We start from the raw sequence: 13,165 nt of genomic DNA, 5'->3' as shown, positions 1-13,165 counted from the left end.
CTTTTTGGCCATGCTGTTGTCTTTGCATGGGAGAGGGTGGCCTTCGCTGGCCTGGTGTGTGTGTGTGTGTGTGTGTGTGTCCTGTGAGCATGGGCGTGCATGCTGTGCTGGCGTGGTCAGTGGGGCCGCGCCCTGCCATGGGTGGCATGAGCGGCAGCCTCTGGCCCCTGGGGCCCCCGGCCTGACTCCATCGGTGGGGTCTGGGTGGGGTCTGGGTGGATGGCAGGTGCAGATGCAGGAACTACTGAGTGAGCAGGTTCCTCCAGGAGCTGGGACTGTTGATGTGGCTGCGAGTCTCCGCTGGCCCGTCCTGCAGGGAGCACAGCCGGGCTTTCTCTCCTGTGTTCCCAGCAGGCTGCGTGCGGGGAGGGCAGTCCCAGGGCGGGGCTGTCGCGGCCCCAGCAAGGAAAGCAGGTGGTTGTAGTCGGTGGCGGTTGACAGGAGGGCACGGTGGGCTCGTCCCGCAGTCTGAGGCCCGTCGGGACAGGAGGTGCTGCCCCCGCCCTCCCCACGCTCCCCCCGCCGGGCCGGCCACACGCTCACGACAAGACTGTTGCTCGGTCGCTATGGGGCCTGTGGAAGGGTGTCCAGTCCGAGGAAGGATATTTTTTTATCGAATACCACATTTAGCTCCATGTCCTAAATATTCAGAAAATATTTTTTTAAACAAGGCAGACCGAAAATGTCTGCCGGCTGTCTGTGCCGACCGCGTGAGGATGTCTTGCTGAGTGGGGCGGCGACTCCGACTGCCGGAGCCTCCCGCGAACGTGCTCGGGGCAGAGTGGAAGGGAGCGCGGGGACGCGCGGGGCTGCCCCTCCTCGGCACGCGTGGCCCGGGCCTGCGGTGGCCGGTGCGGGCAGGCATGTGGCCCGGGCCTGCAGTGGCCGGTGTGGGCAGGCGTGTGGCCCCGGCCCGCGGTGGCCGGTGCGGGCAGGCGGGGCGGCGGGAGAGGGGCCGTCCTTGTGTTTGGCCACGGTGCGAGCCGACTGACTTCTCTACCTCATCTGTGTAGTGCTAGGTGTATACCCGAGTGACTGTGGAGAATGTATTTATTTAACAGCTTTGTATAACAGAACCGAAACAAATGAAGCACTAAATAAATGTATTTTAAATTATAGCCCCATCTCAGTGTGCTGCCTTCGCAGGGGGCCTGTGGGCCAGGGAGGAGGAGGATGGAGAGGAGGGCGGGGTGGTGAGGCCTGGGAGGAGGGGGGCGAGGAGAGCCTGGGGAAGAAGAACAGGGGAGGAGGGCTTGGGAGGAGGAGGGACAAGGAGGAGGGTCAAGGAGGAGGAGGAAAGGGAGGAGGGCCTGGGAGGAGGAGGATTGGGGGAGGAATCCCCCTCCCAGCTGTGTTGGGAGCCCTGGGCAGGCAGGTGTCCCTAGACTTGGTGGTGACCCCAGCACACCCTGGTCCCTCCCTGTCTCCCGCGTTCGGGCAGGGCGACTTTGGGGTCTACAGGGAGCCCCTGTCCAGTCCTCCGCCCCTCGCTGGGCACCTGCAGCCTTCCCACAACCCACGGTCCCCACATGGGTCTGCTGTCCTCCCTGAGTCTGGGGTGCTCTGGGCACGGCCTGCCTCTCCCCTGCCTGGTTCTGGGCTGGCCCCACCCTCAGCCTTCCCCTCCTGCTCATCTCCATCTGAGTCCTCCTTGGGGGCCCCCACCCCTCGCTGGCTCCTTCCAGACGCCTGCTGTGCCTCTCCTGCCACCTTGTGTCCAGGCTGTTCCTCGGACCCCCAGGGCCACCCCTGCCACTGCACTGGGGAAGGCGCTGTGTGCAGAGGAGCGTGGGGTCACCCGCCTGATGGGAACACAGCTTCCGTTCTCGACCTGGGGACAGGGCTGCTAGGAGAGGCTGGGGGCGGGGGGCTCCTGGTGTCGGCCCCTCACCCGCAGCCTCTGGCCTGTGCTGGGTGAGGCCAGTGGGCCAGTTTTGCCAGGCCCCTTGGTGGGCACAGGCTGCTCCTCAGGGCCAGCGGGGGGCCCAGGCCTCCGCGCACAGGCGGGAGGGTGCTGCGTGCTGCCTGGGCTGGGGAGCGGGTGGCCTGAATGGAGCCATTCTTCCTGGGTGACGGCGGCCGAAACTGTAGCTGAATTCAGTCCAGGTGCGGGCGGCAGGCGGGGGCCAGGCTGGGCGGGACCTGCGGACAGCCAGCCCCTCCCACCAGGGCCCGCAGAGCCCTCCCCACCCGGATGCTCCCGGGACACTGGGTCTTCTCCCCGGGGTCCTGAGTCCGCGCACCTGGCCGTCTGGTGTGAACTGCGTCCGTGCGCTCGGGTGTGTGCATGTGCGTGGGAGGTTGGGTCTGTGTGTCTTGGGTCTGCATATGTGTACGTGTGTGTGTGTGCACAGGGGCTGTGTCCATGCATTTGTCTGCATGTGTGTGCAGGCATGTATGTTTTTGCCCGTGTGTGCACTGACGTGTGTGTGGTTGTGTCTGTGTTGTGCATGTATCTCTGCACACGCGTGTGCAGCTGGGGCCACACAGGGGTGTCCATGTATGTGCAGTGTGTGCACGAATGTGTGCCGCATGTCTGTGTCCACGTGTGTCCATGTCTGTGTGCACTCCAGCATGTGCATGCATGCGTGTGTGGCCACGCTGTGTGTCCGTGCAGTGCGTGTGTCTGTGCATGTGCATGCGGAGCACCGTGGGGACGTGGTGCTGGGCGGCAGCTCGTCCTTTCCAGCCACTGCCTGGCCCCGCCCCTCCCGCGGCCTCCCCGGCTGAGGGGCTGCCCTGCCTGACCACGCCCACAGGTGGGCAGGGGCACCCTGGAGCTGCGAGGTGCTCCCCACCCGTGGGCAGGCCCCAGGGGCAGGGCACGGGTCTCGGCTGGCTGGCTGGCTGAGCAGTGCAGCCGCCCGGCCGCTTCCAGCTGAGCAGTCTCAGGTGCCACACGCAGGTGGGAGGGGAGACAGGCCCGGGACACACAGGTGGCCCAGCCAGGCTGGCGGGGCCAGGCAGCTCCTGGGCCCTGCTGGGTGTTGGCAGGCATCTGGCCGCCCTCCAGGCCGGCGGCAGGAGATGGCTGGGGGATTAGGTAAGAGGCACAGTTAGGTAATGTCTCAGAAGGGCCCGGCCTGTGCAGTGGGAAGGTGCGGGGCTGGGTCCGCCTGCCCTTCCACGCTGACTCCAGAGACAGAGGATGGAGGGGAGAGGGGGAGGGGGAGGGGAGGAGAGGACAGGAGGGGGAGGAGGAAGAGAGCGAGGAGGAGGAGGAGGAGGAGGAGGAGGAGGAGGAGGACAGGGAAGAGGAGAGGGGAGGAGGAGGAGCAGAAGGATGGGGAGGATGAGGAGGACAGGGAGGATCGGGAGGAGGACAGGAGAAGGAGGAGAGGGAGGAACAGGAGAGGAGGAGGAGGAGGAGGAAGAGGACAGGGAGGAGGAGGGGGGAGGAAAAGGAGGAAGACAGGGAGGAGGAGGAGGAGGACGGAGGTAGGGAAGAGTCCAGCTGGCCCTGCAGCCCGGGGGTGCTCCTGCTGTGTCCCAGGCCCTGGCGACCAGTGGGGACCCGGGAGGGCTCCCTGGCTGCCCACGGGGTCAGCCCGACTGCCCCAGCAGGCGCAGGGAGAAGGCAGTGTGCAGGAGGGCCCGGGGGGGCAGCTGGAGGCCGTGGGCGGGTGGGGGCCCCTCACCCTCACTCTCCCCTCTGCACCCCTGGCCCCGGCTGCCCAGCGCTGGCCTCTGTGCTCTGAGCCCACAGGGACAGGCCTGGGGGTGCTGCCACCTCCCGAGAGGCACCGGGTCAGCCAGGCCAGGAAGGAGCGGGTGGCCTGGGGTCCCAGCCACTTGGGGAGGCTGCAGGAGAGCCCTGGGCTGGGGCTGCCTCTGCGCTCCAGGGCCTCGGTTTCCCTGCCCTCCTTGGGGGAGGTGGCCCCGTCTTGACAGCCCAGGGCTCAGGGCCGGGGTCTCCCACCGCGGCTGGCCAGGCAGGCGGAGGGGCCGCCCGGGGGCCTGGCTGGGCAGCTGTGCGGGAACGGCTGTGGCGGGAGAGGAGGAGGGTCTAGCAGGTTGCCGGGGAGACGAGAGCAAACAAATACTGCCCCCTGCAAGCCTACAGGGGGGTCCCCGTGGCGATGACCTCATCTGCCCACTCAACCCTGCTCCTAAGGCCAGGTTGGGGGCGGGGGTCCCGGCTGGCTGTGGGGGGAGCAGTGTTTGTGTTGGGCCCGCGTCCATGGAGACAGCTGGGGGGCAGAGTCGGCTCCTGCTGCCGCGTGAGCCAGAGGCCAGGGCCCCTCCCAAAGCGGGGGTTGGGGGGAGGCTGGGCTGGGGGCAGGGCACGGGGGGGGGGGGGGGCGGGGGGCTGCAGGGTGCCTTCTGTCCTGGCAGTGACCTTCGCTGTCCGCATGGCTGTCCCCACAACTTTCTAAACCAATTGGTGACCTACAGAAAAGGAGCGGCCGCCCTCCTGTGCACACACGGGGTCCTCCTGGGTGGCCAGGTGACAAGTGACCACATGGGCTAATCATTGCAGCGTTGCTGTGGCTCGGGGCCTCTGACCCGGGGTCTCTCGCGGCTGTGGTGTTGGACGAGGCTGGGGTCTCCTCTCCTTCCGCCTCTAGGCTCAGTGTCCTGTCACACTTGGCCTTGGTCCCCAGGGGCCGTCCCAGACTTCATAATTGGCTCCTTGCTGTGAGGGTCTCTAGGTGGGGGTGGCATCTCCAGTGCTGCTGAGGGAGGGGTCCTGGAGGGAGTGGGCCAAAGAGAGGGGCCTCACGATCTGTGGCGCAGCCAGCCCTGGGGCCCGCTGCTAATTTTTATATTTTTTGTAGAGGCAGCGTGGGTGGGTTGGCACCTTCCATCCCCACCAGGCCTCCCCAGGACATCCGGTGATGCTCCTTCCGGGGCTTTGCCCCGTCACGGACGTGTCTTGCCCCTCGGGGGCCGTCTGCTCCCCCTCCTTCTCTGCACCCCAGAGGCTCACATTCCACTGCAAGGTGGCGAGTCGCCAACTCCCACAGCCCGCGTGCAACGGTCCCGAGAGCCACAGCCGCTCGTTCTTCCGTTACGACACCAGCACGGTGGCTTTCTCATCCTGTCACCCCTTCTGCCCAGGTTAGATGCCATCGTTCTACAGAGAAAACTCTCCCCCCCCAACTTTTTGTTTTCTAGTATTGCTAAAGACACGCAGATTCTTTTTTAAAATCAAGCGTGACATAATGCAACACCACGGTTATTCTTCGAGTGCGGCGTTTACTCCTTGAGAACGTCCTTGCTTTCTGGAGAGCAAGGATTTTAGGCAGGCGAGAAATGTGGTCTGATTTATGTGGTCACAGAGTTGCTCTGGGTACTTTAGGGAGATTAAAAAAAATGACACTGGAAGAAACAGAAATAATTCAGGGCACCAAAGAGAATTTTAAATAAACTCTAAGTAGTATCCTAAGTGCGCTCTGGGGAAGGGCTGTCTGTGCAAAAGGAGTGGACGGTACACACAGAAAAGTAAAGCGCTCGCAATGAAAATAGGGTTAGTGAAATAAAATTTTTCTTTCAAAAAAAATTAGAAAGATACAGCTCAAGATATTTAGTGAGACAAAAATAGGTCAGCTTTTCCTTTGCTGCCTTCCAGCTATGGTGGCCACATCACACCAGTTTGGGCTGCAGAGGTGTTGAAATAAATTCCTATGGAGAGATGGTCAAGCGGTCCTCCTGCCTCAGCCTCCTGAGTCACTGGGACTACAGACGCAGCCACCATGTCCAGCTAATTTTTCTATTTTTTGTAGAGACGGAGTCTTGCTATGTTGCCCAGGCTGGTCTTGAACTCCTGGCCTCAAGTGATCCTCAGCCTCCCAGAGTGCTGGGATTACAGGCGTGAGCCCCCAGGGCTGCCCCTTTCTTTCTTTTCTTTCTTCTTCCTTCCCCTTCTCCTTTTTTTCCTTCTTTACTTTTTCCCCTTTTTCTCATTTCATCTCCCTCCTTCCTTCTTTGCTTTTTCTCTTTTGTTTTCTTTCTCCTTCCTTCCCTTTTTCCTTTCTTTCTTCCTTTCTTCTTTTTTCTGTCTCATTTTCTTTCTCCTTCCTTCCTCCCTCCCTCCCTTCCTTCCTACAATTCAAAGAACATCGTATTTACAGTGAACACGATTAGTTTACGCCATCCCTGTGATTAAGCCATAAATATCTTTGCCTCCATGTTGGCCCCGTGACCCCCTGGAATGCTCGGGAAGTGCCTGGATCACAATTCACTCATGACTATCACGGGCTCCTTCTGAGGGAAGGAATTTGGGGTCATGTTTTATTCTCACGGTACATTATGTTTTATTTTGCTTGATTGTTAAAAATAAATGACACGCATCAATTTTGGTTTGGTTTGGGTTTTTGGAAGTCATTCTCACAGCAGAGGATTGGACAGTCCACCCGATGCTCTCTGGTGAGTGTGACAGAGAGGACACGTCGGCTGGATGTGGCCAGAACAGCTCCTGGCCACGTGGAGGGTCCGCCCCGGACCTTGGGGCAGGAGCTCTGGGAGGAGGGCAGAGAGTAGAGGGGGCTGTGCAGTGCGGGGCTGCTTCTGTATAGAGTCCTTCATTTATTCATTCATTCATTCATTCATTCATTCAGTAAATACGCATCCAGCACCTGATGTCTGCCAGGTAATGCAGATGCTAAAACAAGGTGGGGCGCAGGGACTCGCACCTGCATTCCCAGTGCTCTGGGAGGCCGAGACAGGAGGATCGATGGAGCCCAGCAGTCGGAGGCTGCGGTGAGCTGTGGTCCTGCCACTGCACTCCAGCCTGGGGGACAGAACAAGACCCTGTCACTAAACTAAATAAATAAAAGTAAATAAAATTAAGTTAAAGATGTAAATGTTAGATGTAAAACTATATGCTTAATGGAGGAGAATATATCTGTGGACAACTTTAACTCTGTCCACACAGCTCTCCTGGCTCAAACCATGCGGGAAAAACAAACTTAGATCACCTGGAGGCGCTGTCCTTCCGTCTGAGCCGCGGCAGCAGTCGAGGAGAGGAGAGGTTTCCGGCATCCGACCACAAAGGAGCCCCTGCCGACACCCAGGGAGAACATGGCCACCCTCAGGGAGAAACTGGCAAAGGAAACGGAAGGACCACGTGGGGTGATGGGGTGTCAGGACAGCTAACCCGAGACGGGGCAGGTGTCAGCTGTGCTGGGAACAGGCCTGGGGACCTGCAGGGTGCTGCCCTCACAAGGCAGCTGTGGGCGCCCACCCTGCCGGGTGACAGGCCAGGAGGGACTGGCTTCTCTCTGCGCAGCTGGGAGTCCTGGGGCTGGAGCCCTCGGGATGGGCCTGGCAGGCATGGCGGGCGGCGGGGTGGTCCGAAAGGAGCCGGCGGGGCACAGGTCAAGCTGGACAGACGGGGACAGCAGCCTCCAGGAGACAGGGAGGAGTGTGGAGCCAGGTGAGGGAGCTGGGATTGCTAAGAGGAGCTGAAGAATAGGGACAGAGCCACGGACCACAGGGCCACGAGGCTGAGGGTGCTGCTAAGCCCTGTGCTTCCCAAAGGATCCACTGAAATTGGGAATGCTAGCATCCCAGGCACCTGGAGCAGGACCTGGAAGCTTCTAGTACCTGGAGTGGGTAACTCCCCTTCCCTCCTGTCTGCCCCGCCCTCTAGTTCATCTGGGGCTGAACAGAGAGGACCCCTCTGTGGCAAGCAACGGGGACCCCGCCCCCTGCAGCTCAGGGGCCCTGGCGAGAGCCTCCGGGGAGGTGGAGGGTGGGGGATGCCCCCTGTCCACGGCTGCTCTCCTGGCGGCTGGCTGCTTCTGGTCGTGGGTACCCAAGGGGGCTTGACCCAGGGGAAGCCCCTGCCATGCTGGTCCTAGGGCCCAGGCCAGCAGGCGTGGAGCCCAGAAGGTGTCACTGCGACTCATTTCTATGTGCAGCGTGGAGCCGCCCCAGGCAATGGGATCCTGCCCTGCGATGCTCCGGGGCCCCTGGCTCCATGGAGCTCCCTGGAGAGCGGGTCAGGTTCTCAGCAGAGCTCATCCCATGGGGCCCCCCTGAGCTTCTGGAAGGCCACACGGCAAGCAGGAAGGAGCAACCAGCCATCCCACCCCGGCCCGGCCCACGGCACGGGGCCCAGGCAGGGTGGCCAGCTCTAGACGTTGGTAACCATCACGGATAGCGTCCGTGGCCAGTGACGTTTACGGCGCCCCGGGGGCATTTTCCGTGCCAAATAGCTCACCAGGGCCCACATGTGGAGGATGAACACATGAAATCGAGGACGACATGGGGGACTGTAAAGGTTTTATGATGGGGCGTCTGGGCCCACATGGTCCATGGGGTGGGGGTGGGGGCCCGGCTCTTCGCAGGCTTCCTCAGCAGCCCCGTCAGCCCCCGCCGGCTCCCCCAGTGGAGGCCTGCGTCTGCCCTCTGCCAAGTCTGTGACTCCCCGTGCCGGGGAACGGCCGGCTGGATTTCCCGAGCCTGCCCCGCCAACGACCTGCAGGGCCCAGCGTGGCGGGCAGGGCGCAGAGACCCCGTCCTGACTTGGCGTCTTCGTGGCATTCTGGCACTGGTGCACAGTGGTGCTCAATGCATGCTCGTGTGTCACATGGAATCAGAGAAGGGGGGCGGCTGGGCAACCCGCTCCCAAGGAAGTCCCTGAAGGGACCCAGGAGGAGGGGCCTGACGTGCTTGGGTCTGGGGAAGGTGCTGACTGGGCAGGTCCCCATCTCTGCCCACCCCAGAGAGCGAGCGGAGCCCAGGATGAGTACAAGAGGGGAGGAGGGTCCTGGCTCCCCTGAGGCCCAGAGACGTCCAGGGACCGACCCCAGAGCCGTGTGTGCACAGGTGCCCCACTGGTCCCTGCAGCCTGGGGGGCGAGGGTGCCCAGGCTTGGCAGCGTGGGCAGGAGCTGGTAGAGACTGCCATCCTCAGCCCCCAGCAGAAGGGCTGTCCCTGGGTGCTGCCCCGGCTGACCTCCAGCCGACCCCTGGCTCCCAGAGCTGCCCTGCTGCTGCCCCCAGGGCCTGCAGGGTGGGACGCTCACCGGGCCCTGTCTGCCCCCAGAACACACAGTACACCCACAGATGGGGAGGGCCAGGGGCCCACGAGACCCACCCCGGGCAGGGAGGGACAGCTGGGGGCGGCCAGCTAGGCCAGGCCTGAGCTCAGGGGCCGGGAAGTCACGGGGCTGCCCCGGCCTCAGGAGGACAGTTCCTGAGCAGCTGGGTCTGGGCCGCAGCCACGAGGACATGCTCCAGCGGGCGCCGGGAATGCAAGGCCGCCCGGCCAGCTGTGCGCCTGCGGCCGCCCTCCCCAACCCCGTCGGAGCCCTGCTGACACGCCACGGTCACGGCCGGCAGGCCCAGGGCAGAGCAGGCACGGGCTCAGCAGGGCCTGTGACCACAGCAACGCCCCCACAGCCCAGGGCAGGGCCACATGTGCTTGGTCTTGCCCCCACCAGCTTTCTCCCTGATGGGGGGTCCCAGAAAGCTGGGGTGCGGCTTCCCAGGCCAATCACCCTGCCCAACCATCTGTGCCTCCTGAGCTCTGGCCCCTGTGGCCAGCATCCTCACCCACACCCTAGCAATACCCTGAAAGTCTGTGTGGACCACCCTGGCCTTATCCATCTGTCAAAATCCCATCACAAATAACTCGAGTGTGCTGCCTCCTCCTGCAGGCAGCCTGCCAGGATTGCCTGCCCTCCCAAGGTGCCCACTGCCAGTGGGAACATTTCCGCCCAGGACAGCGTGCCCTCGGGGACAATGCCCTTGTCTGGGCCTTTCTGGGGTCTGGGCGGCTGCCTGTGAAGAGCCCAGTGCACCTGCCCAGCTGGGGCTCACAGGTGGAGGGGAGGCCCGATTCCCTCCATTTGCAGCCTGAGAGGACCAGGGGCTGGCCCGGCTGCCTGGAGCTCAGGAGGAAACTAGACGGGGTGCAGGGGCCCAGCAGCCTACAGACCACGTGCCCATCTGCGTGGCTGCGGGGGTGGCGGGAGGAGCAGCTGGGAGATCGGGCTCACTGGCCTCTGTGTGCCCAAGTGCACCCCCTCTCCCTGTGGACTCCGACCTTAACAGACCCCGGGGCCTGCAGAAAAAAGGGTTGGGGCCCTGCCCGCCCCAGAAAGATGAGCGGATTCTCGTACTATCAGGACTCTTTTCCACAAGACTGACCTAAAAAAAGAAGGACACTGTTGGCACAACATAACTGCGCAGGACACGGTGGCTCCCTGGCTGCTCCAGGCAGCCCTCTGGCTGGGGCGGGGCCGAGAAATGGAAAGTTGCAGACACAAAAGCAGGGAAGGCACCGAGGACAGGGTGGGGGGGGGGATGGTGGGGACACACTGCGGGGGACCTGAGGCCCAGGCAGAAGGAGCCGGTCGGAGAGATGCGAGAGGGACAGAAATAGGATGGTGGAGGACGTGTGGGCCCAGGTCACCTTATATCCAGGGGGACGCTGAAAGGCATAAACATGGCCCTGGGAGGGTGGAACATTCCGGCTGTGGGTGTCAAGGTGGTGCTGTGACACGGAGTGTGGCCGGAGGCCCTGCAGGCCATTTGCACCTGGCGTCATCCTGGGTGTGGCCCGGAGTGGGGCAGCCGGGCAGCCTCCTCCTGTCCAGGGCGCCTGCCCACGCTGAGGCCTGGCAGGAGACCCTCTGATGTGTGGGCACCCGTGCCCGCGAGGACCCCACGGGCAGCACCTCCAGCTCCACTGGCCGGCGGCAGCCTGCGGGAGCCGGGGCAGCGGGGCCGGCCGGGGCTGAGGCTTTGCGGAAGTTGGTGCCTGGCTTTTCTCGGGATGGTCCAGGAGGGCTTCAGAGGAGGGTCCTCCAGGCTGCAGAGGAGCGCAGCGGGCAGTGGGCTCCAGGCCACTTCCCCGGGGCAAGGGCAGTGCAGCCAGCTGCAGCTGGAAGCGCAGAAGAGAGGGCTCCCGGGTTAGGGGGTCTGGGTCCTGCCCGTGCACTGCCGGGGTGGGGCCTCCACCCACGGACGCCCCAACCCAACCCAGGAGGGACCCGTGACGCACGCCTCCAGCCTGCCCTTCCATGCACACCGAGGATCACCCCGTCGAGGGCCACCCTGTCGTGGGGCAGCCCTGTGCCCCTCAGAATCTCTCTATGCCAAAAGCCCGTCCTCGCTCACCTACACTGCTGACAGGGCCCTTCACCCCAGGGCATAGGCTGGCAGCCTGTCACCATGGAAACAGCTCCTGACTGTGGGGATGGCCTCACCCCTCCATGTGATGTGGCCACACCCCGGCAGGTCCAGGTGGCGGGGCCCAGCGAGGCCTCGGTTTCGCTGGGGGGCCTGCAGAGTCTCGTCCCTGGCCGGTCGCTCGTGGCCGAGAATCCTCACCTGGGTTCTCCTTTGCAGCTGGCCGCACGGGGCAGTGTTCCACGGAAGTCAGCGGCCCAGGTGCTGGGGTTGGGGACGCCCTTCCCCCATGGGACCAAGGCTCCAGCCCCTGCAGACCCTCAGAGAGTGGTGATCCCAGCAGGTCACCGCACGGCCGGGGGCCACCTCGGTGTTCCGGTGGATTGTCCCGTGGATTGTTGGTGGGCCCGTGGCGCTCCGGCCGGGACTGTCACCCAGCACACAGCGGGGCAGGGCTGGTGTCCAGCTGCTTTGGGCCAGGACACGCCCACCCGGCAGGCGCCTCCGTTTTGCAGAAGGTGTGGCCTCTGTTCCCAGCCTCAGTAGCCCCGTCTGTAAAGAGGAAAAGGGGCTCGATCCTCCAACCCTAATTGAAGTTTTTCCAACTTGAAGGCAGAATCAAGGGCATGCTGCACCCCCCAGAGGAGATGGTGTGACGGGGATTTTTGTCACACAGCAATCGCTGTCTGCTGCACCCCCAGCACTGCTCGCATGGGACGTCCCCGGCCGCCCACCTGCCCTGCTGTAGCCCAAGGTCATTCCCAATTCAAGGGCGGTGCTCCCCTGCGACGAAGCACCTGGCCCGGGGCCCCCCAGAGCGGCTGCAGCCTGAGGGATCCTGCACGGAGACCTTGTCGGGTGTCCCTCCCACAGGACACCCCCAGGCCATCCCCTGCAAAGCTGTGGGTCCTCCGGGGTCAGGAGCTCTCCTGACACCAGGTAGGTGGGGCTCTGCCTCCCTGGTCTGACCCTGCACGCCCGATGCAGGGTCCCCCGGGGCTCGGGCCCAGATGCAGCCGCCCCGGCCTGGCTCTCTGCTGCTCTGGGCCGCCACCGAAACCTGTGTTATTTCACCTGCTGGCTCCTGGCATTCCAGGGCAGGGCCGAGGAAGGTTGTAAAAACGTTGCGGTAACCTATATATTATTTTTATGCTGGTGCTTAACACGGCGTCTTTGACACATGTGCGGGAGCCCCGTCGTAAATCAGGCCCGGGGTCCGCCCGCGCGCCCACGCAGGGGGTCTCCCGGCCTCTTGCACATGTGCTCGTGCCCTCGGGGCTGGTGTGGGTGCAGCTGCCGGCTGTGTCTCCTCACCTCCCACACAGCGCCCCCCTGGGAAAAGCAGGGAGGCTGGGCCGGAGCCCCCGGCCAGAGACTTCAGGGTCAAAGCCCCTGCCGATGTGGCGAGTGTGTGCGTGTGTGAACGTCACTCAGGCAGAAGCCTCTGCCTGGCTGGGCGGGAGGAGTGTCCCCACCTGGCCCAGCTGGGCCTGGCTTCTCAGTCTCCCGGGAGGCTGGAGTCAGGGCCACAGGCTGTACCCTGGACAGACAGGATGTCACGTTTCCAGAACTCCAGGAGCACCTCTGGCTCAATCCGGTGGCTGAGGGCGCTGTATGGAGACAGCTCTCACCAGCAATTTCTGAGCCTCAGTTTCCCCATCTGCACACCCTCCGACGCTAAGCCATAAGGCTGAGGGGGCCGAGGAGAGAGCAATTTTCTCCCTTGGGTGGCCTCACTCTGGACAGGGATGGAGGGACATGGTGGGCCCAGGACTCCAGTTTTCCGGACCTTCCCCCGCCTGCAGAAAGACTTTGCAGGTGGGCCCTGGACCCTACTTCTTTGGCCCAAGGACCCCCAGTCAGGGCAGCCTGTGTACCATGGGGCACAGAGCCCAGCCTCCTGCCTCCGTGGGTCCCTCCTTGCCCCCGCCGTAGGGATGGGTCTGCGCCCCACCATCTTCTGTCTGCCATGGAAGCAGGGGGCCCCCCACCCCCACGGGCATGTGAGTGGATGGCCAGTCCCTATGGCTGCCCCAGAAGGCACATGGCATGACATGTGGCCCTGAACTCTGAAATGTTTT

The sequence above is a fragment of the Lemur catta genome, chromosome 13, assembly GCF_020740605.2.
Source record: "Lemur catta isolate mLemCat1 chromosome 13, mLemCat1.pri, whole genome shotgun sequence".
Lineage (NCBI taxonomy): Eukaryota > Metazoa > Chordata > Mammalia > Primates > Lemuridae > Lemur > Lemur catta.
Note: the sequence above shows the minus strand (reverse complement) of the source record.